General features: G+C 37.4%; 1 long non-coding RNA gene across 1 annotated transcript in view; it reads left to right on the top strand.

Annotated features, from left to right (window-relative positions):
• The first annotated feature begins 17,263 nt into the window (after positions 1-17,263).
• LOC137860634 (uncharacterized) overlaps positions 17,264-22,638 on the top strand; it is a 40,774-nt gene continuing 35,399 nt past the window's right edge. The window contains exon 1 of the long non-coding RNA XR_011099113.1: positions 17,264-17,405. This is a non-coding gene — a long non-coding RNA (uncharacterized lncRNA). The remainder of the gene's footprint in view (positions 17,406-22,638) is intronic.

The raw sequence follows: 22,638 nt of genomic DNA, 5'->3' as shown, positions 1-22,638 counted from the left end.
ACATTAACGATTAGGCACATTTAAAAACCATTTAAAAACACATTGTTTTTAAAATCTTTTATTTAATTATTTATCTCATATATCTATATCTATATATATTATTATAATATAATATAATATAATAATATTTTAATATATTTTATTTATTTTTTACTGCATACTTACTTGCTTACTTACAGGTAGTGCTTATAATTCAAATAAATTTGATTTCTGCCATGAAATTCTAGACCAGTGTTTCTTCACAACAACATGGTTGGATACAGGACCCCTTCAGCTTACATAGTTTTTCTATACTTGTTGTATGATAGCAATAACCTCATGGAAACCTCATGTTACGAAGATACCTTATTGTATGATTTAACAAACAGCTTTTCTTTCCTTTGCTGCCTGTGTGCTGAATACACTTGCTTCTTGATGCACTTTATAATGCTGCAGTAGAGGGTTATGACTTAATTAAATGTCTCTTCCATTTTTTTTAAGGTTTTATTTCAGTACCTGAAACAAAACAAAACAAAACAAAACAGTCAACTTCTTGTCTCTGATCCAATTTTATCCCTCTCATTTACAATCTGAGGAAAAATGAGCACACTGGATACCTCCTAGTGAGTGTCTGACAACTGAAGATGAACAAAACCTAATACTTTGTTATTATCTAGCTTACAGAAAAGTTTACAGGATAACCAGCTATTGACCTTTCCAAGTAAAACTATTTAAGAATTCCATGGTTGTGGGGAGCTTAGAAAAGCCACAGCATGAACCCTTCAGAAAATGTACAAATGCTTGTACTTAGAGTTTAACCGTATCACTGAAACATTTTTTTTATTTTTATTTCTTACCATTGTCTAACACTTCACAAGAATGCAATAGAGCTGAGGCTCAGTTTTTCACATTATATATATTATAAACTAGGTGTACAGTTTGAGTGCTTCTCAAATGGCACAAGTGCACACTTGCTCACTAAAGTGCCAGCACGCCTCACCCACTAAACTAGTGGAAATGCTGGTATACAAAGTATATACTGTTTTTTCTTACTTTTGCTCTTCCTTTCTTTTTTTCTTGTTTTCTTTTTTTTTTTTTCTTTTTTTTTTTCTTTTTTATTTTTTCCTTTTTTCTTTTTCTTTTTCTTTTTCTTTAAAGAAAAGGGCACATTCAAAAAAGCTCATTTTAATTAGAATTCCATTTAATTGACTATGGACAAGATTAAAGCAGGGTGGTTTTTCTACACAATAAAAATATATACATGAAAAAGAATAATGTATTTTTCAATTGCTGTCCATTTGCCATGGTGAGTTCTGTGCTGCAAGTTGATATAGAAAGAGCAGGGGATTGTTTTCCAACATGAGTAACCAGAACAGATGAGCTTTTCAAGGTTGTTGCTTCCCTTAACTCTTCAGAAAAAAAAAAGGTTGAAAATTCACACAAATCTCATAAACTGTGAACATATTTGCTTTAAATAAACTTTCATTGGTTGCCTTGAAGTTTTTTGTTGTTGTTGTGTTGCTTTTGTTTGTTTGTTTGTTTTTGTATACTTTTCTATTCACGTGGTAAATATACATCCAAACTGAGGACACCTGTGTTATCAATTTCCCTCTAAAACATCGTACTTGAGTTTTCTCTTCCCTTCCTGAAGACAGCAACATGCAACGAGATGTGTTATGTCTGATTACATTGTTTTAAGTGCTCTGGTACCCTTTATTTCTGCAGTTGGTTTGTTGTTGTTGTTTGGTTGTGTTGATTTTTTTAAAAAACTACCGTGTTTACTTTTATGTTAGCTACACCGTAATGTATCATTTCTAGTTAATGTTTGCAAGCTGAAGCATACAAGTGTCAAAAATCCTGACAGTAAATAATTAAAGTATTTAAATAAACGTGTGTCTGTATGGTAGTTTCGTGGTTGTACAAATTTGTAGAGCAAGATCTTATGCTGATCTATAATTATAACTGCCACTGACTATCATGATCCTTACTGAGTCAGATTAATTTACACATTAAGCAGCCATCTGTAGAAATTTTCATAGTACCTTGTTTCTATTGCCAGGGTTCACATGGGGATTCAAAAACTAACTTGGCCTCTAGGGATCTTTTTTAACATTGCTATTGGATACATTTATTGTGAACAAATTATTCTAGACACTGATACCTTGTACCCTTTGTCGCTGTTTTATATTATGATCAGCAGAAACTTTTTAAAATATTTTGCATGTATAATGACATAGCAATTTGTAAGCTAAGAACAGTATTTTAAATATATACACATAAGTATATTTAAAGTCCTGGACCCACTGTTAAAAAATCTTTGCAATACTTATCAGCCAGAACAGATTTGCCATCATCTGTAGTCATAAAAGATAAAAACACAACATATTTTGGCTACAGTAAGAAACATATTGCAAGCCTATTGATGCTAATTCTCTAAAACAAAAAAAGAATAACAACTGTAGTGTTGAAATAAGTCTTATGCATGAGTGTTTTTAAGTAAGCACAACTTGTGTGCTATAAAGGGGAAACAAAAAAAAATAAAAATTAACCTGATATAAAAATAAAAAGTAAAAGACATATGAATACAGTCAGTACACCTAGTTTTCCAAAATGAACTGTTTGTTCTTCAGTTATCTTGAATCAAATGGGTGAACATGAGAGCAGCTGGAGTTTGAAAATGAAGGTTATAGTCCTCACTTCTGTCATTAACATGCTCTGTAATGGGAAGTAAGCCACTTCATTGCTATGCTCTGCATTTTCCTTTTTCACTTTTGTCTGTATTACCTGTTCAGACTACCAATGTTTTCAGAGAGGAAAAGTTGTCTAGTTCTGCTAAAGCACCTACACTATGGAGCTTTAATCCACATGGGAGCTCTGAGCATTATTGTAATACCAGTAAAAATAACTGTAGTGAAACAGCAAATGCACAATCACTTGCCAAATTCAGTCACAAAAATGGGTTCTGTAATATGTAGACAGTGTTCTAGTATGCAATAAAATATTCATGATACTGAGGCCAAGAAAGTCATGGATATTCATGGAATGGATCCAACAATAATATATTAAGTCACTTTCCATCTTAGAGCAGACCTTTTAAAAAGAGGCGGAATGATTTAGGATAAATCTGTAATATTTAAGAGGTTCTAACTCACAGCAGAACAGAATCCAGTATGCCCACTTTCTGACAGAACAGTCTGTGAAAAATGGTAGCAGGAGTCCATCCAAGCTAATTAAATCTGATTAAAAATATCACAGAATAAATCAAGCTAATTTATACACACATGCACACATAAAAAGAGTTTAATGCCAGTGAATAATGGGTTAATTATTTCTAATATTTCCCCAAAATATCAACTTATGTTTATGTAGGTATCCTCATTTACATATATGTAGGTATATGTGTATGTACCTATACATGTATATGTAACATATAGAAACATATCTATCCCTATAACCCAAGGATAATAAGAGAAACACCAGTTGCTACAGTGATTGTAACATCAGAGGAACAGAGCAAATCAACCAGCATCTTTTTCTCAGCCACTAGAGGTCAGATGCAGATTCTTAAGACAAGCATCTAAGACCAAGGTAAATGTACCACCCTATACCACAGTAGAATGCTCTAGGTTGTGATTCAATAGCTCATACTCGTTCTGAGTGTCTCATCCAACATATTTAACAACCAGTAGGGATTTTCTTCAAAATAATTCACATCCCTTCCTGATTGAATTTTACTCTTGCTATTTACGGCAGCCCGTGTTAGTGAGGTCCACAATGTCAAGCTCTGTGAAAAGTGTTCTTTTTGTTGGTGTCTTTTTGTTTGTTTCTTTGTTTAAAATCAGTTTATTGGAATTATTTACTGCTTATTTTATTAGAAATATTGAATAGTATTATTTCCTACTCATTTTCTTTCCACATATGTTTATATGGGCCTCTCAGTCATATTTTGCAGAATGAATTCTAAAACCGTCTTTTGTTCAAATTTTCTCCTCATACAGAGACCAGACGAGTCCTTCACTAGTTCTTTTCCCTCTCCAAACCTTCCTCCTGGCCATAGAGTTCCCTCCACCCCTCAAAATTCTGGTTGTAACCAAACAAAAATTTTGCTTGGGCTAATCCTTCTCACAAATCTCAACATGACCCTTGAGAAATTCTCCCTATAAGACTGAACTGGATTTTTGTGAGAATTTTCTTTTCCTTCAAGACTTGTATCAAGCACTACAGATTATATTATCCAGTGAAAGCACAAGGATTTTTTTTTTTCATTTATAGTATTCAGTTTATTCCAAGGCAGTTTGCCATACTGCTCTTCTTGTTGCAACAGGTGATATCTGTACATGTTAAATGTGATGCAAATTTAAAAACAGACTGGAACTAAACAAACTAAGGTTCATAAGAATAACATTTATATATTATTAATTAAAAAATAAGTAAACTATTATGAAATATTTAGTATATCTGGCTTGAAAATCTACTTCCTGTTTAATTTCTCATTCAGAAATAATTTTTTTAAAGGACTTTTTATCAAATATCATATGACTTGCCTCTTCTAGCTAAAACTTGGGGCTGATCAGAGAATAGTAAATAGATATCAGATAAAAAATGCAGTGTGATAGAAAATGTGTCCATGGTTACAAGAACAATTGCCTGGCAAAGGAGAGATTTATTTGAATTCAAAGATGATTTGGAACCAAAAGTTACAAATGATACAAAAATTCTTATTAGAACATTCTCTTCTGCCAAAATCCATGAGTTAGAACATAAGAGAGTGTAAAATCACCTCTTTAAGGGCTATGTACTGAAACAGCTACTGTGAGTAGGGCATATAGCAAACTTCAACATGCTAATCTAAGGATACAGGTTTTCTGAACGATTAGGGGTGTCCCAGGTTAATGCAATTACAAATTATTTGGGAAAGGTTAAACACTTCTGATACCTGCATGAGTAAGTTTAATGTTCAAAGTCATATTTAATGTCATTACAAAACTGACAATTACCAACACACAGCACAATTTCCAAAAGTTCTATGCTATCTCCCACTACAAGAATAATACCACTTGTAGGTATTTCCACTATCCAACAGGGCTGTTCTGCACTGCTAGTCTCTCTCCCCATGATAATTTTGAAATATTCATGACCATGCTCTAATCATGTATTTCTACACTTGAACAAAAGAACACTAATAAAAATGTTCCCAGTAACATGAAAAGCTTAACAGTTGCCTAGAGAGCTAAGGAACGTATTTCCAAAACCTTTCGCTTAGGCTGCTTTCTTAAAATACAACTTGTTGTACAGGATTCAGAGGAACCATAATTTGCAAGACCTTATTATAAGGAATGGAATAACTACACTGTTCCCAGTCCAAGGCAATCAGTAGTTCAGTCTCAGATTTCTCAGAAGTTGTGGCAGGATCAAGCAATTGACCCAGCAACTAAACAGGATTAAAATTCATCTAAAATTACAGCCCCCAAGGCCTGCACTCCGACCACCTCATTTAATACCTAAAATTTACTATGAATCCACTTAGAACATTGCATCAAAGCATGCCTCTGGATCAAACTGCCTTGTTTCAGGAATGACTGTCAAAGTTTAGTGCCTTGCTGCAAAGACAGGGTAGAGCTGTGCCTCCGCACAGGCAGAGCTGCAGGCATCCAGAGAGCTTAGAAGACAAATGCAGAGTACAAGGGAATTCAAATGCTGATTGGACATTTACCTGAAGTTTTTGCACTTCTGTTTTGGATTTACATGCTTATTTGGTAACAGTACCCTTTCTTTCAGGGTAATCTAAAGCCAGTCTTTGTTGGAATCCAGGTCCCTGAAAACTCAAAATCAAGTTTACACAAGTATGACCCAAAAAAAAACATGATTGCAGAGCAACAGAATTTATAGTGTTACCTATATTAAGTGTAGTTAAAAGCAAGGAAGTATTGCAGGTAAAGTTATCTTCTACCTGGAGTAAAATTAGAAAGATTTAAAGGCCACTTCTGTGCTGTTTTGACTAGCAAATATCTTCTGTGTGATAATATTTGAAACTATGGTTTGTGAGGGATATTAACCATCTCATATACCAATAACCATTACTTTTACTGGAAACTTAAAATGTAGTGAATGTTTGAAGAATAACATTATAAAAGGTGGTCCTAATCTAGGTAAATTGGGAGGAGAAGCTGAAATTTTAAAATCTATTACAATCCGTAAACCAGATGGCTCAGAGGGGAATTTAATTTTAATACATAAAATCTAATATGCTGCAGACACAGTCAATCCAGGTTACTATTTTTCTGCTAAAACACATATTGCAGCAAGAGTGCATACTGTAAATTGAAATTACAGAAGAACTCTAAGACATAGGGAAGCAAATTTCTTTAACTAAAAAATATTCTGCAAGACAAATGCTTAGGAAAAAGAAAAAACACCACTGCAATCTTCCAGAAACAAACAGATGTTAGTATACAGGAAAGCTGAGATAGAAAAGTATTTCTTAATTTGTCAGTATTTCTTAAGAAATACTGACATACTTTTAAGAAAAGTATTTCTTAATTTGTTTTTCATTAAATCCAAAATTTTTAAACTATTATATTTTTTCATACTGTGAATACATGTAAACAGAGAACTTCATTTGTGTGACAGTTTGGAGACACAATAAAGAATTGCAACAAACATAAAAAATACAAAAGATTATGTGAGGGGTATGGTATTGATTTTCGGAAATATAATTTATCTGAGGAAACTAGGAGTATGCCTACATGGAAATGTGCACACAGACACAAGCTTACTCAGCCTATTGTAAGCTAGCTGAAAACATGCCAGATTTAGTCCAGCACTGTATAGCCATACAGTGAGTTTGAGGTAAAAAATTCTGCTACAAGATTTGCCTGCATCCATCTTTTCAGACATGCCCTAAGTGAAAAGAAAAAAATCTCAGTTTACATACACTCTGTGAAAAATTCCTAGAGCTTGGCAGCTAAATTCTCCAAGGATTCCTCTGCATTAAAAAAACACTATTCTTGAGCTGAACAGGATTCACTGCAATTTCCTCTGCAGTTGTTCCTCCTACCATCTAGAGGCAGGGAAGGTACTCCTTGGAGGATCTGGCAGTCTGTTGTTCACAGAATCATGGAGTTGTTGAGGTTGGAAAGGACCTCTGGTGGTCATCCAATCCAATTCCCTTGCTCAAGCAGGGACAACCAGTGCAAGATGCTCAGGACCATGTCCAGGTGGCTTTTGAATGTCTCCAAGGAGGGATACTCTCTGGACAACTTATTCCACAGCTCCCTCACCTGCACAGTAAAGTGCAGGCGGACAATGTTGCACTTCTTCTTATGAATTTCATGAGATCCTTGTCAGCCCACCTCTCTAGCCTGCCAAGGTCCCTCCGGATGGCTGCACAGCCCTTTGGTGAGTCAGCCACTCCCCACAGTCTCATGTCTTCAAATATACTGAGAGAACATTCCACCACATTGACCAGTTCACTGTTTGGGAAAGGATAAAGTGAGACTCAAAAAATGGTGCCAAACCCAGAACTGCTAGCATACCTGGGTGTACTTGGTTTACATGGCAAGGTTTTGGTAGCAGGGGGCCATAGGGGTGGTTTCTGTGAGAAGGATCTAGAAGCTGCCCCATGTTTGGGAAGGGCCCCACTGCTGACCAGAGCCAAGCCAATAAGCGATGTTGTTTTGTGACTCTGTGAGAGCATATTTAAGACAGGGAAAAAAAAACGCTGCAATACACAGCAGCTGGGAGAGTGAGAGGAGTGAGGAACAGCCTTGCAAGCACCAAGGTTAGTGAAGAAGGAGGGGGAGAGGTGCTCCAGGCGCCGGAGCAGAAGTCCCCTGCGGCCTGTGGTGAGGACCATGGTGAAGCAGGATGTCCCCCTGCAGCCCATGGAGTACCACGGTGGAGCAGGGTTCCACACTACAGCCCGTGGAGGAGACCACGGTGGAGCAGGTGGCCCTGCACCAATGGAGGCCGTGGCCTGTGGAAGACCCTTGCCAGAGCAGATTCCGGGCCGGACCTGTAGCCCGTGGAGAGGAGACCACGCAGGAGCAGGTGACCTGGCAGGAGCTGCTGCCCATGGGGGACCCAGGTTGGAGCAGTTTTCTCCTGAGGGATGGACCCTGTGGTACGGACCCATATCTGGAGCAGTTCTGGAAGAGCTGCTGCCTGTGGGAAGCCCACGCTGGATCAGTTCATCAAGGACTGCATCCCGTGGGAGGGACTCCACAGCACAGGGGACGAGAGTGACCGCTTCGTGGGAGGAGGTGGAAGAGGGTGGATAGGGGGGAAGGTGCTTTTGGTTTCTTTCCTTTGTTTCTCACTTCTCTAGCTTGTTAGTAATAAGCAATAAATCTTACTATCTCCCTATGCAGAGTCTGTTTTTTGCCCATTACAATAATTACTGCGTGATCTTCTTGTCCTTATCTCAACCTTTGAGCCCTTTTCATCATATTTTCTCCCCGTTCCTCTTTGAGGAGGGGGAGTGAGAGAGCGGCTGTGGTGGAGCTCGGCTGCCCACTCGAGTGGAACCACGACACTGGGTCACACCTGTTCCCAAGGAACTTTGTAAATCCTTCAGCCATGCTAAGCAGTGAACAAACCTGGCAAAGAGCAGCCACTGACAACAGCCCAAATACCATAGGCAGCATGTCCATGACCCACACCCAGGCTACAACCACCATTATAGTGACGAAATGCACAGACCATGGATGCAGCACTGAAATTTGCTTTCTACTTGTGTTGTGAAAGTAAATGCCTTATTTTCTTGTATTTACCTCTATTAATGCCATTTCCAAGAATCACAGTGGGATGAATCAAAGAAAGTATAGACCTCTGATGTTCTGCCTGTGCACAAAAGAGCTGTCATCTGCCACATGGACATGCACAACAGCCCACATTTAGCTAGCCTAGATTCCTGTACCTGTGTTTCCTGCTAGTAATGGCAACATTAGAGTAGGGAACTTATGTGGAATTGAAGCCATCTGAATCTGGGTCAATGTCTCATCTTTACTACACCTGTAGAAGTGCTTCTTAGGAAATTAATTCGATCTATTCATTTTAGTCGGTTATTTTGATCATTTATGTGCATAAGTTCATTCCCAAAATTGCCAACAATATGTAATAACATCAAAGGCAACATGATAAATCACAGCAATGTAGTACAACTCAAATCTTCAAAACAAATCTCTCACATTCATTAGAAATGTGATGGTATGTTCCGTGTAGCTGGTAGAGCTGGTGAGGTGGTGCTGTTTATAGCAACACAGCTAATCAATGCATATGCATCTTTTCCTGCAAGGTTGCTCAAAGTAATTAGTAACAGTGATACGAGGAACTAGAAAGCACAACTGAAAAATAGTGGATATCAGCTACCAACCGCTCAAATATAAGGACAGCAGGGTACAGAAAATTCTTGGCTACCAAATACTTTCTTCATGGGGGATTTTAGCTGCTCATAAATCTGTTGGGAAACAGATACATCCAAGCATGCTGTGTCAAAGAGAGTATCTCATCATTTGAAAAAAAAGGCAAAGCTGCCCTAGATCTATTCCTTACTGAGAGGATGGAGCTGCCTGAGGATATGAAAATAGAGGAATGCCCTGTAGCCAAGGACCATAAGCTGTTTGAATTTAGTATGGCAGAAGATGGATCCATTGTACAAGACAAATGAGCAATGTACAAGGCAATTGAGAAAACATATTACAACATCTAAACTAAGTTCTTAGCTATTTCAAAATCAGTATCAGTGTTATCATTTACTTCAGGGGGTCCAGAATTAACAAAATGCAGGGTAGATTACTGGGAAAGGGTATTACAATCTTCTTCTTTTCTAATGCATTCTAATTCTTCTCTTCTTAAACAAAGAATCAGCCAATGTTGCTTCACAGGAAAAGAGCCCAAAGTCTGGTAAAATAAATATGAAATTCTACTGAAACTGGAAGAAGTGAAGATAATCAAATAAAAGTACTTTGTAGCCAACAGAATACCTTGCATCACTGTAAGATAAAAGCTATAAAAGAAAAGAATTTAAAACAATGTTTAGAGGCTTTGAAAACACAAAAGATTTGAAGTGTTCCTAAAATTACTAATGAGAAAAAAGGTCCTTTCAATAGGAAAAGATTACATTAATAACAATTCCAAATTACAAAGATGAACTATTATTTTAAAATATGCCCTTAATAATAATAAAAATGAAAAAGAATGAAAGACAGTAAAGATAAATGCAAATAATTAATGAAGAGGACTTTGCAAGAATTGACTCACAAAAAGCAGATAAGAGTACATTAGTACATTTCACAGATTTGAACACAGCTGAGTCAGCCCTCCTTAGTGTTATTGTCTTCTGGTATTAAGAGATTCTACAAACATGTTTTGTACCATTGACAAACATTTGCTGAAAAGCCACTGCAAGAAGGGAGGAAGTTTGTCTGAAAAAAAAAAAAGTAATAATAATCACAGGAATCTCGGCAAATACTTTCTCCTAAGACTAATCACTGAAGTCCCTGTCCTGGAAGTCATGGCTCAGTTTAGGTACCCAGAAGCACATTTTCTGAGGGTCTAGCCTACTGTAAGAATAGAACAAATAATAAATAAACCTCTTATCCAAGCAGCAAGAGTTAAGAGAATGACTGTAGGGAATAAAACTTGCCAAAGTGCTTGATGTAAATTAGAACTGCTAGGTATCTCAATATGTTAAATTTGGGATAACAAATAGGATTGGGAGAATCCCATTGTGTGTGTGTGTGTGGGGGGGGGGGGGGGGTGGAGGGGAAGGAATTGAAAAACAACAAATTTACAAAGGAAAATAGCCACTTCTTGGAAACTGAATCTTTCAGGAGAATCCTTGGTAAAGTTCAATTTACACTATTATGATGATGAAAGTTTCTCTCTCTTCTGTTTTTATGTCTGTAAATAAATTTGGTTCCAGCATTTTAACAGGAACTTCTGCTTGTCTTATTTTCTAACAGCCTCTCTATTCTTCTCACTTTAGGCATTAACAGTCAGAAATCTGCTAATCTGTAGAGCATGATTTAGCTTGATTAACATTAAAAATGTATCACTTTTTCTTTACTGGTTCACTTACTGAGAGGGAAACATAATGAACTCTTCACTTGGCATTGTTATCCACCTTTAGTCTCAGTCTAAAACACAAAGAAAAACACACAAAATTCTCTTCTGTTGATCAGCAGCCCCTGTCACAGGAGCAATTTTGAACTGAAACAGCTGCAGCTCCCAGACCCAAGAAAAGGTACCCCAGGCACTGAAGGGGACACAGTTCCGGCTCCCAGCTCATCCTCCTCCCTGAGGCCATAACAGGACTATAGCAGTGTGACATGGGAACCCATGTATGTATTAGTATATATTATGGAAACATCTATTCTTGCACTTCCCCAGCCCTGGCCCTGCCACTAATCATGGTCCTCCAGCCAGGAACCCCTGTTCTGATTTCACTGCAGATGGAACAGAGGGAAACTCCCTTTTGGCTTGAATTTTATGGATTGTGGGGTCTGCAAACACAGCAAGCAATTCTGAAAAATTCTTTGTCCTCTTCAACCAAGTTCATTCAATCCAAATTACAATTACACATAGCTGGGAAAGTCATATTGTATTGACTTGGACTGATCTTGCAAAAGAGCTCTGACAGAAACATGAATGCTCAGCATGTTGGTTTATATTGTGATGTGCAGAAGAATTGCTGATAGATAACACTAGGAATCAAGTAAAGCTTCTCTAAAGCTTTCTCCAGAAATAATCTACAATATGACGAAATGAAGGCTACAGAATCATTGAGACATTAAATATGAAAGACCTTTCTGATTTACTTACAGCATTCAGTATAACAGATTTATTAACAGCTCCTATCTTTATGATAAACGATGCATAAATGATGGCAAAGGTGTACAAGAGAACTATGTGAAGATTCTTGCAGAATGAATAAATTGGTTGAGTGCCAGCTTTTCTAAGGGTGAATAGTTCTGCTGACTTGTTTCATGCATGTCATGCAGTGATGGATGTAAAATTACAAACTTTTAGAATGCCAGGAGTTCAAGGGAAGATTCCAAGTATATGAGGGACAATATTCTTATTCTAGTAAACCAAACAGGTGGCCTCAGCTTCTCCCTGCAGGAGAATCATTTTTCTATTCCAAGACAAGAGAGATGGAACAAAACACCTTCTATGCACAAAAGCTCAATTTTACTATATAAAGCTGAAGCTCAGTGAAGGCCAGACAAAGACTTTTTTTTTTTTTTTTACATTGTTTTCATAGTTATACCTGTGCATTTTTAAGGCACCTGTTCCCATGTAATGCCTTTGGAAATGAGACCACTATTCCAGTGAGCTTTCTGCAAAATTCCCATCTCCTTTTGCACTGTAGTCCATTGCCATTTCTACAGGGCTTTTATGATATACATAGGGAAAACGTCACTTCAAATTCAAAGACAGAGAATACCTTTTTTTGATGAAGCATCCTGTATACCATGTACTAGCTGGAGGTGTTCTCTGCCACTTGACAGGGAACAATGACATGACAAGCAAGGAGAGAAGAAGCTTTTAACCAGTTTAATGTGCACAGAGTTGACACTCACTGAAAAGTCATTTGCCTGTTTGCTAGTTTTTTTATGTATGTCTCTTTCCTTTGACTTGTCATTACGCCTGTAAAATACAATTTTGTCTTCTGTTTGTTATTTTCTGCAGCAGTGATTCCAAAGGTTCAAAATAATCTTTTCCTATCTTACAAGAAATAAGGTAAGGAAATGTGTATCTAAATGTGTATTCTAAAACCTAAATTACTTCCCCTTTCACTTCTATACTTTTCTTACTGCTTCTGCAGAGACCTTACATGAGTGTTGCAGTGCTTGTGCTCTATACTTTTCATACTTACTGGAAGTGTTTGGGGCCAAAGGCATTTTTCATAAAGAAACTGGTCAAGATTTACTTTAAATTGTATTCTGTTGAGCACTGTTCAGTGGGGAAAAAAAAATAAAAGAAGAAAAAAAAAAAACTTTAGCAAGTCATTTCCCTTTTCTTCTGGGAGAGAGAATTCATATATTAAATGCAATGCAGCACAAAATTCTACGTTGAGCTAAATAACATATCTTGAGCTGTTATCAAACACATTGCATGATGTTAAAGACAAAATCTAAGAATCGGTAGAATGTCTACCAATCTTGCATACAGTTTATTTTTCAAGTTAAGCTTTCAAATATTAAAAGTTCACATTCAGTGCCTTGATCAAAAATGATAAATGAACTACTGAATTAGAAGAAGATGCTGCTATTATTTTAACCAGTGAACTAACTCAGGGTTAATCTGGGTGTTATTTAGCCTATTGAAAGTGTTTTGAGTGAACATATGGTTTCTATTGTGAAATCAAGGCACAGTTTTAACTATGAATATAGATAATTACCCTTTGGACTTTAAACATTTATATGTGTCATGTTATGTTGGAGCATTTTTCATGGTCAATAGGTTGAAAGGTTATAGAGTCGAAAATGTAAATTCAGTGTGTTTGAGTAAGACTATCCAGGTTAATGATAGTACAATTCGCTACTGCTCTCTCTTGGAAAGAGCTAGTAATAACATTCAGTGAGCACGAGCACTATAACAAGCTATTTATTTAAATACAGATTGTTATGGAAAAATATTTTAATATGAGAATTACAGGAATTCAACCATAGTATATATAGCTAGAAAATCCCTGGTTACTGGAGCTTAATTTGATATATATACACAGTATATTTGGGGGCCTAATTATAATGCTAACAATAAAACCTTTAAATAAACAGTGTGTGCATGCGTGTATGTGTGTGCACACGCCTTAGCGCTGAGAGCATTGCTGTATTCCCACCAATATATTGTGCTCTTGAAAGACTGTTTAGTTTTACTCCCTGAGTGTAGCCCTTGGCAACATCCCCTTCCAAGAAGCCAGACATTATGTCTGCACTGAGGATGACTGAGCTCGTATGTGCAAGAAGTGCTGATGTCCTGATGGCACAGCAGCCGCCGTGCATCAGCCCCGCTCCCATGCACCCACCTGGGCAACCTGCCAGCCCCGCGTACCAAAACGGGTGCTCGAAGGGCCTCAGCGATGCAGTTCCTGGTGAAACAGCTCATGGTGAGGTGCCTCCCTGGTCTGAGCAGACCCCTTTTCACCCTGCTGTAACAACTGGAAGTATGTAGGGTGAGGCGAGCAGCTTCCCACTTGTGGACTTGTGGGTCACAGGGTGGGGGGGGATGCTGAGCCCTGGGGTTGCGTTTCTCAGCTAGACAGCTCCTGAACCTGAGCTTGTTTCTTCAGGGCTGGCAGGCATGTCTCTGAACACCCTCACACAGCCCCTGTGTAGATGAACTCAAGGGCTAGGTGTAGATTTTAGATAATGAATGACTGCATTAGTTCTGTTGATCTTCCAGCCATTGATAACCAGGGAAATACATGACTGAAACTAGCTTTAATCATAACTAATTAATTAATTAATTATGAACAATTTTTGAGCATTTAAATGTGTGTTAGTACTAACGGAGCAAGGCATTAAACCACAAACAGTTGCTCCAAGAAAACCAAATTCTTCCTCCAAAAAAGAACCAAAAAAATAAAATGTTTATTCTTGCGATTACTGTTCTGTATATGTTAGTTTTCTTATATTACTTTTTAAATGTATTATTCCATGCATTGTATCAGACTTTACATGAGAATACTGGCTTTCTCCATGCACACTAAAGAACAATACAATCCTTTTCTCCCTGCCCACACATGCTTTATGTAATGGGAGTCATTTCAATTACAGCACATCTCTACTCCTGCTATTTCCCATTTCCAGAAACACACAAAAAAACTATTTTTTAGTCATTTCTAGAAGTGTGCATGTTCAAAATATCTCTTGATTACTCTTTACGCCAGTGAACTGCATCCAAAACCACTTCACTTATCTTTTGTTTTCCATGGCAACATGATTTTTAGCACTTTCCAACACCATTTTCTAATGTCTGAAGAATCGCTTCCTCCCTTCCATCACTGTTGGTCACTCCCTGTCACTGTCACACTGTGAGGTTATTGTTGATATCTTGAAACTGTTCCTTGGGAATGGCAATTAAAAATCTGCTGCTCCATCTAAAATCCCAAATACTCTAATTTGAATTTAGAAAATTGGTACAGAAGATAAAGGTTGAGGAAGGGTAGCAGAAGAAAGTGAAGACTGAAAAAGGCAAATGGGACATTCTATAGGTTAACTAGGAAAGATTTATTTTATTTTTATTTTCAAACAAACCTTAATTTTTTATTCCCTCAAAATCAGACTTTTTGCCCCTTTTTTTAAAATACATTTTGCTTATTATCTTTCTGAGTGTCCCTTTGCCTTTTTCTGTGTCCCTCCTTCTTTTCCTCTCTCTCTCCTTTCTTCTCCATTATTTAGTTTGAAAATAATTTTCCTAAAACACTTAGATATCTCATTTTACCTATTCAGTTTAGGATTTTATATCAATTCTCAGACCTGTATATATATATATATATCTCCTCTCTAAGGAAGTCTGCCTTTGTTATTCCCTTCCTATATGAAGTTTTTCATTTTTTTCTACCTTTATTGTCTGTGTTCAGATGGGACATTCAGATGCATTGATTAGAGATGTGAAAATTCTTGGGGGCAGAAAGAAAAGATCCCTGAAGATTTTATAACCCAGTAGTACATAAAACAAATTACCATGCTTTTCTTTTAAAGGGCAGAGGGAAGAATGGAGCCACCAGTGTTCTCCAGCAGTTGTTCCTTCCCACCAGCTGGCGTTGGAGGTGAGCCTAGAAAGAGGTGACAATTGCATTGTGTATCTGCACTTTGAATGGTTTTTCTAGTGAATGCTGCATTTGCATAGAAACAACTGCTGCATTGAAATATACTTTCAAATACGCAGGAAACCTATTTTGCTTGTGAATTTTCAAGTCATTTAGGTGACCACCATGTTTCAGGTCACATCAGAATAGAAAGTCCCCCAGAATAGAAGCTGGCTGTGGCCTGTCATTATTTGTGTCTATGAGACCTCATGTTACAGCTGAAAAAACACTGAAAATGGGGTCCATGTATGTTTTTAATCCCCCTTCTTGCTCCCACCAAAAAGATCTATTTTTTTTTACTGAACTAATATTCTTTCCTATTTTTCTCCTAATAAGCTTATCTTGCTGATAGTTTGACTAAGCTCATGTTGTATTCAAAACTCAGAGTTTCCTAATTAAAGTCCAATTCCAGTATTCCTCCTTAGATATTCAGTGCTTCTACACACTGTGAAGTAAGATATTTTTAGAAAATATGGGCCACTTAATTCCCGTTAAGTTTTGTATAACAGATGGCATAGTTATTTGATTTATGCATTCACCTTCACGTGGCCCTGCTGACTGCCAGGTTTTTTTAAACCTCTGAAATTCTTTTTTGTTATGCACTGAAACTTCACCCTTTCCACTGCATGAAATATTAGTTTTACTTAGAAAATCTAACTGCGTGCAATTTTCATGTTACTAAAATTGTGCACGGTCTGGTGATTAATTGTATTGTCTTGATCACAGTCTCAGCCTGATGTTCAGGGCTCATTACAGTGGGAGGAATTCAGCAGAACACGAATCTTAACCAGGTATGGCTTATTAAAGTGGCAGTGCCCAATTTAAAGACTATAAAAGATTTGTATCAAAATTGATGCTTTTAGCTACTTTCCCCTCCCAGGATCGTAGAGATGTAATACAAAAAGGACAATGTAGCTTGCCCATGAAAATCACTCACATCCATCATGTGAAAAAGCAGCTGAGATCTGTTCCTCCCTTGAGTGGGAAGAGTTGCAATATACCTTCAGTAGAGCACATTCATACCAAATATCGTCAAAACTTTCCTAAGCTTGACATAGATTACACTTCCAAATGCACTGTTTACATTATTTACTGAATCATGTATTTCTCATCTCCCAGGAAAATGTTTTTCTTTCCTCCAAAGATGCCCTTACAGCATCAGTACAAGAGCTGTGGAGAGGTAGATCTTGTAGGAAGGAAGCTATCAACAGCTTTTACTTGAATTCAACCCAGACTTCAAATTTCCATTCCATATTTTATGCAAACTAGTCTGATGTGGGGAAAAAGTGCATGGGGGATGGGGGAAGGAGAGGGGAGAAAACTTTTTAATATCAGGTGAGCTTATCTTCACCCTAGTTTGAGTGCAAGATTTCTCTCAGCTGATGCTAATATGCTAGTGATGCACTGTCAAGTGGCCACTAAGGCTCATTACCTACCAGAGAAACAGTGCAGCCTGCTGTTCACACACATTTGGGAGAGCTTTCAGAACAGAGAAGATTTAAGTGGGATTGTTTCCCCACTCCTAAGCTTTGAATAAGCCTTGTAACATGGGTGTGCTTTCGTTGCTGTTGTGAGGAATTAATGGCTGATGCTTACCTGCTTCATAAATGTGAGTAAGGCTTTACACCATCTCACAATGAAAAACAAAGTCTAGACGAAGGAGTTACATTTGAGATTGTTGGTGTCAGGTGAAAGTATCAAATGCAGTTATTCATTGGGTGTTGTGTTTGAAGTAACTGTTCCTTATAGGTCAGTGCCAGCTTGTGCTTCCTTAACCCTAAGATGTATTTTCCCACCATTAGGAATGAGACTGGGTGTGCTGCAAATCTTTTAGAAAAAAAAAAAAAAAAAAAAAAAAAAGGCTTATGTGACACTTATTTATTACTGTAAAAGATTTGATTTCGTGACAATGCTCATTTTTTTAGGATGTGCCTCTGAAGTGTTTATAAGGAGAAAGCATTCTGGGAACTCCAACACCTTAGTATAAACATTGACTGTTTAAAGATGGTTAGCAAATAATATGACTAGGTTCCTTGTCATCAGGGAAAGCAGGGAAAAAAGCCAAGGATCTTTAAAACGTGCTTAACGCTTAATCGCCAGCAAATCCAAAACTTTCTGCAAAGTGATATTTTCACTTTTTTTCATATTCTACATTCTTTAACACTAAAAGAGCTGCAGGCAAGTGGAATACCTTGTTTCATGTCCACAGGAAGAGTAATCTGAAATATTTTCAGTGGTCATTAAAGAGAAGGAAGATGATAATGAGGAGAAAGTAATGACAAGAAAGCCATTAGAAATGTAGGTTATCACTTCAGTGTCTTGTCTTCAGAATGATCATGTCTGACTTCTACTTAATGCTTAGAAGTTAGGGGTGGGGTGGTGTATATTTGCTGAAGGAGGTTCTTTCTTCAGAGGCTGTGTGTGACAAGTGCTTTGATCCATTAATTACATAAGGCTGATCTAGAATTTTGGCACTGGTTGGTAACTGATATTCCTTATCTGGAGAGGAGCATACCAGTGAGTGGAAAATCAGCTTTACCAATATCTGTTGTTATGGGAAACTCAAATAAGGATGATGAAGGACAATGCCTCCTAGAGCTGGCAGCCTGGCACAGGCTGCTGAGAAAGGGAATTTCCAGGCAGCAAGGGCTGAACCAAAGGTAAGGTGGGCATCCTGGCAGGCTTTAAGTAAAGGACGGCATGCTGGAAGGCTTAAAATGCTTCCATGGAAGCAGCACCTTGGGAGTTAGTGAGCCAGCTCTGGTGTAACATTACAAATAAAATGTATACCTGAGGAAAAGCAGCATCCTCTCAAAGACTAGGAGTATTATCTCAGTGAGCAGGAAGGGGAACACTGGGGGGGATTCTGGCAACGCCATCTTCAGGTACGGTGAGCTGTCCTAAGGTGCAGCAATGTTGTCTGCACTGTGTGTGTGAATTACACTGCTGGGTTCCCATATAGAGCTGCTAGCAGTACAGTAAGATTACCTGCCCCACTCCCAAGCCTATAATTCATAATTCTTATATGGGCTATTCCTTTTACTGCCTTTTAGTGACTGGAAATCTAGAGACTGTGGCTGGTGTTGTGGTATATGTTTCTTTAAGAAGGTGCTCTATAGAGATATCTTAGAATTAGCATGCGTATCATGAGACACAGAGGTTGCCATGGTAAGTACACATTTTTTAATTGAATAGCAGACTAATAGGCACATAAAGCCTCCATAACTTGTTGGCACATAAATTACCTCTCCAGGGGCTGTAAGCAATTAAACATACTTCTCTGAAATTCTTTCCAAGTTTTTTTTCTCTGTTTTTGTTTAGATCAGAGCCTCTCATATTTCTTTCTCTCTTTCCCTCAACAATGCTATTTGGCTTTCTTTTGTCCCTTTTAGTTTATTCTATCTGTCCTGATTTCTCTTGAATGTCATACACTTCACAGAGCAGGGTAATATGGAGGGTATCCATCTATAAAAGGGCTCTGGTTGGTGGATTTTTTTGTATAATTTGATATTCTTGGAATTTTCTGGGTGCAAAATAGTGTGGGGCTTATGCAGTATTATTCTTCTGTTTGGACAAAGAATTGGCCATTAAATCCACAAAGTTATGTTAAAATTAAATACGTGTATTAATATAGTACAGTCTAAGTAGGTGTTTTAATAGTCACCTTTAAGCAGCTCCCCTAATGCCATACATTTGCCACATAACATAAGTTTATGATATTTTGTAACTTTAGAAAGCAGAATAATGCTGGTGTAAATCTTGGTAATTTATTTTGCTTCATTTGAGCTATTCTGTTTTGAACTCTCTGGCTAAGAGGTTATATTTTCCTGACAATACTTTTTCCTGACAATACTTTTCACATTGGTCGTAGTTTTTTGCTCTTCCAGTAGTGTAATGAATACATCATTTGCCTATGCACATTGTTTCTAAAGTGGACGTTTGCTCTAATCTCCTCAGTGATAACAATAAATCACAAGCTGAGGGCACTGCCTTCTCATTCCAGTTTTTAAAGATTTTTTTTTTTCCTGGTTACACAGTTGTTACAGAGAACCAAATAGAATGTTATTTGTACTTGCTCATACCTCAGCTATTTTTAGAACCCATATTGACAAATTTTCAAGTAGACATTGTATTTCATAAAGAGCACTGCCCTGAAATCACTGTGGCTTGAACAATACGAAAATTCAAGACTCCAGGAGGCCAACGCAACAGGATATCCATAAGTTACAACGCCTACTTATCAACAAGGGGTGAGCTTAACAGTCTTGTTCCTGGCTGTGACAAGTGGTGAGCAGAATTCTTAGTGTGCAGTGAATAAATGCACCAGATAACTCTGAAGAAAGATTAGGTGCAGCTGACTTGGTCTGTTCCTTTGCAAAAATCAAGAGCAATTTGAAGCAATAATGACTGATAGTTTTCCACAACTGTCCTGACTTTTATCCTATTGCAGTACAGAGTTCACCCACCTTTGTTTTTTTTCTTTGATTTCTGTGTTCATTTTTTATGATGTTCATTTTTTATGATTAAAGTGGTCTTGTCTTGAAGGAACAGATGAGTAGTCTCCTTTTTTAAATCTTTTTCCTGAGTAGTTCAAAGACACCTTTAACAGCTTGGAACAAAAGGAAATTATTGTACAGATCAAGGGATTACAAAGCAATGTTTTTACAGAGTTAAAATAAAATATAAACAGCTGTTGAGAGATGAACAGTGCAGAGACAGTTGTTGCCAATTCATTAATAATACCAACACAAATCCGCTCTGTTTATTATGTTTTTAACCCATGTTTGTCAATAGGGAAAATGGTCTTAATTTGAACTTGTAAAATAATGAATGTATATGAGATAGGTTCAGTGTAGAGATTTGAGAATACCAGGATGACTAGTGGTTGCCATCTGTGTCTGTGTAATCAATATTTTCTAACAGTGTAACAAGCAATAGCTCATTTGTATCTTTGCCCCTTTAGCCCAAACAATTAGTCAGTGTTTGTAGCCTTGTAGGCTTATATGCATTAGGAGGGGAATGGTGTTTGTAGGCAGCCACGTGTACTAGTGCAACCCAGCTCTAGGTGGAAGAAAATTTACAGTCAGTTCCTTGAATGCAACAGAAACAAACCCACTGCCAGGCCTCTGAAATGGAGCTGTCTCCGTGCTCTCTGGTTTATTCACTCAATGGCTTGTCTCCCTGCTGGTTTCTCTTCCAATCACATTCAGTCTGCCTGAGTGTTCTTCCCTTCCATTTTGGTATGGAGCACTCTGAGCATCTCAGCAGCTCCTGCAGCCATTGATTTGGGTGGCAACTTCATGTTTCCTTCTTGCTGCAGGAAGAGATGAAGTGCTCCCTCCCCTCAGCAGTTTGCAAGAGGGATATTCCATAATCCCATGGGTGTAATCAAATTGGTGCCATTGAATGGGAAGCTTGGTAGCTTTTATTAACAATTTACCATTGCAAAATTTCTTTGCTTATACGCTGTCCAGCACACTGCTTTCTAATGGAGTAAATAATAGAGAAAGGTGATGGTAATCAGGTTTGATTTCTTTGAGCCATATGACAAGTGCAAAGAGAACAGACCTGAGACAAGCTCAAGTAGCACTTCCTCATCCCTTGCTAAGAGTATTGACATTGCATAAAGACTTGTAGCTCAGCACAAGTTTTATGGAATATCAAATATAGGACAAGATATTTTGTAACAGAGTAGTAAACTACATCAGGCTCTTACACAGCTGCAAGATTACAACTCATTATTAAAAAAAAATCAGTGTATGGTTATAACAATTTTCATGTTATAAATTGCATAAATTTGGCTTTCAACTAGATGAGATTTTTTTTCAGCCTGGAATATTTTACTGTCTTTCTATACCTGAAAGGTATACAACAAATTGATAAGCTACAATTCTGAGAATTGTAAGTACTGTAGCTAATAGTCCACTCTGAAGTTTTTTCTCTTTGGAAAAAGCTTTCTCTAATTGAATGGACTTAGATAAAGCTTTCTAAAGAATTTCTGAGTTGTCTATCACTGTATACTAGAGAATTACAGTTTTCACTTTTGTACAATCACTTCTGAAATGTTTTTGTTTGCTAAAATTAAAGTCATACAGGTCTTCAGGTTTTACAAGGTACAGATTTAGGTTGATGTTAATAGTGTTGGCTGCTCTCTTTCTATAAATTCATTAATTCAGTTTATATAATCTCTAAAAGATCTTTCCAAGTGTCAGTGTTCGTGTTCCTGAAAAAGGACACTTGCCAGATACAATAGCATTTAAGAACAGGACCCCAAAATGCAGGGTTTGGTGGGATTTTGTGTTGTTGTTGTTGTTTGTCAATATTAAGCATATGTCCCTGAAGGAGGCTTACAAGGTTTTAAACACTGCACATTGGCTATCATATCCCTGTATTGCTGGAAGCAACCAGCAAAAAGGAAGTACAGGTACCAAGCTTACATACTGATGATGAGTTATTTCTATGGACACATCTGAGGGCACTAGATTTTCATTAAACTGAAGCCTTCCAGAAGCCTCTCCCATGGTGCGACCTTTGTCTTCCTTGCTGTTTTGTTGGGATTCCCCAAAATACCTGTGTGTTATCATAGACATGTAGACCTTGTTCAGTTTGCTTTGGATGAGCTGTTAAACCATGCTGCACTCTGTTAGCTGAAGATTAGAATTAAGGCTTATTTTTGCTAGAGTAAAAGCAATCACAGTATCAATGCCAATTTACACTTTCTCTTAGTCCATCTTTTCAGTACGAAAAATGTATTAATTTTAAAAGGTAGATTTAAATTAAAAAGCTTTTTTTTAAATATGCAAGGCCTGATCCAGATGCTTTTACTTGTGCTGAATAGGACT

This window comes from Anas acuta, chromosome 8 (assembly GCF_963932015.1).
Source record: "Anas acuta chromosome 8, bAnaAcu1.1, whole genome shotgun sequence".
Classification (NCBI taxonomy): Eukaryota; Metazoa; Chordata; class Aves; order Anseriformes; family Anatidae; genus Anas; species Anas acuta.
The sequence above is the reverse complement of the archived record's forward strand: the minus strand, read 5'-3'. Positions and strand labels throughout refer to the sequence as shown.